We start from the raw sequence: 2,153 nt of genomic DNA, 5'->3' as shown, positions 1-2,153 counted from the left end.
GTTACTTGCATGCTTGTGGTTGGTTTATTCATTTGTCTATTCCTGTGGAGGGCTGCTCTCCAGTGGTTAGAAGGAAGCATTGCAGGAGCTGGACTTCCTATATAAAAGTTCTAGAGCTGGAGCTGGACTTCCTCTATAAAAGTTCTAGAGCTGATACAAACTCACTACTGAACTTGGTAATTTGGTATTATTGCATTGTACCTTTTCTGGATTTAAGTTTCAAAAATATTGTTGCCAAATTATAAACAGGAAATTGGAAGATTTCAAAATTTTACACCATAAACATAACATTTTCAAACCTTAAAAAGGTGCTTCTTTCAAACCTTGAGACCTCCTCCTCTCCCCTCCATGGGTTCCAATTCTATTTTTTCCCCTGCATCTTTCCCTGTAATCTATTATATAATCGTAAGTATCCAAAATCCATGTTACATTACAAGTGTCATTGTATTCCTGCCAATGATTTCAACTCAAAAAAAATTCCTTCCAGTAGCACCTTAAAGACCAACTAAGTTAGTTCTTGGTATGACCTTTCGTGTGCATGCACACTTCTTCAGATACACAGTGTGCATGCACACGAAAGCACACTGGAAGGAATTTTTTTTGTTTTGACTATGGCAGACCAACACGGCTACCTATCTGTAACTGGAACAATGAATTCAACTGTTTACAGTGGTCTCTCAGATATGTTAGAAAATTATTCCAGTCTTTTAAGAATACTTGGTCTTCCTGATTTCTGATCTTTCCCGTCAGTCTAGCCATTTCTGCATATTCCATCAGCTTGGTCTGCTACTCTTCTCTGGTCGGTACTACTACTTTCCATCTCTGGGCAAGAAGCATCCTTGCTGCTGTCGTTGCATACATAAACAGTCTTTTATTTTCTTTTGATAGTTCCGCACCTGTAATGCCTAAAAAAAAAATGCCTCTAGTTTTTAAACAACAGTTATCTTAAACATTTTTTTCAGCTCATTATATATCATTTCTCAGAAAGCTTTTACCACCCCACATGACCCCCACATATGATACAATGTACCCTCCTTCCTTTTACATTCCCAGCACACATTTGAACTGGTTCTAAACATTTTCAAAATGTTACTAGGTGTCAAATACCCGCGTTACATCATTTTCATATGGATATGAAACTACTTCTGTCCACTTACTCCCAGCTGCATAATCAACATGCAGTGGTACTGCACAACCTCAACAGTTGGGATTGGTAGCAGCCTCTAACATCAACCTCACACTCAAGGTGGCCCTGAAGGGTACCATAAATTCAAAATGCTAGACGACTCCTCCACCAGCAATTGCCATCTCATGCTCCATTTCCGTTGGCCAGTATCTCGTGCTCAGGCTGCCTGCCCTTGAGTGAGAACAGCAGGGCAAGAACCCTTTTGCAGTGACTCCCCATCCTTCTGAAGCCCTCAGCACACCACCCATCTTCACTGCCCAGCTCAACCAGCCCATGATAGTTACTTCTCATTGAGGAACCAGAGGGTTACCTAGAATTTAGTATACAGTTTGCAAAGCTATGTCTCAAAAGCAAAGCTCTTTTATTCCTAGCATCCAGCAGTGGAGGAAGATTCTTGGGCACCTGGGGCGGTGTGCCCAGGGGCAGGACAAGCTGCCCATAGGGGTGGGGCAGGGCGTGGGGCACCCACAGGGATGGGGCATGCCATTAGGCCTCAGCTGTCCTACAGCTGGGGGGGGAGGCAGCAGGTGGACAGCGTGGAGCCTGTGGGCGCCTGAGACACGTGGTTTGGGTGCACTGCAGGCCCCGCAGTGAGTGTTGCCCGCCATTTTGTCACCCCCCTCAGTGGGGACACCCGGGGCGAGCCACACCTACTGCACCCCCCACCTTGCTACGCCCTTGCTAGCATCATCACATTTTGCTTGTGGCTGCATGCAAGAAGAAACCAGAAAGGAAAGTGAAATGCTATCTCTTCCCAGTGACCCACTGCCATTCACTTATTGTATAATCTTTGTGGGGGTGGAGAAGTATACTCTCTGGCTTATAAGAGCAGAAAGGAGCTAATGAGACAATCAGTTATGTGAACAAGCCATTTAGAAACTGATTAAATCAGATGTATTATGGAAACTATAACACATGGCTGCCTGATTCACAATGCAAGGTTACCAACTAGTATTTCACAGGAGGC

This window comes from Podarcis gaigeae (assembly GCF_964106915.1).
Source record: "Podarcis gaigeae genome assembly, chromosome: 1".
Lineage (NCBI taxonomy): Eukaryota > Metazoa > Chordata > Lepidosauria > Squamata > Lacertidae > Podarcis > Podarcis gaigeae.
The sequence above is the reverse complement of the archived record's forward strand: the minus strand, read 5'-3'. Positions refer to the sequence as shown.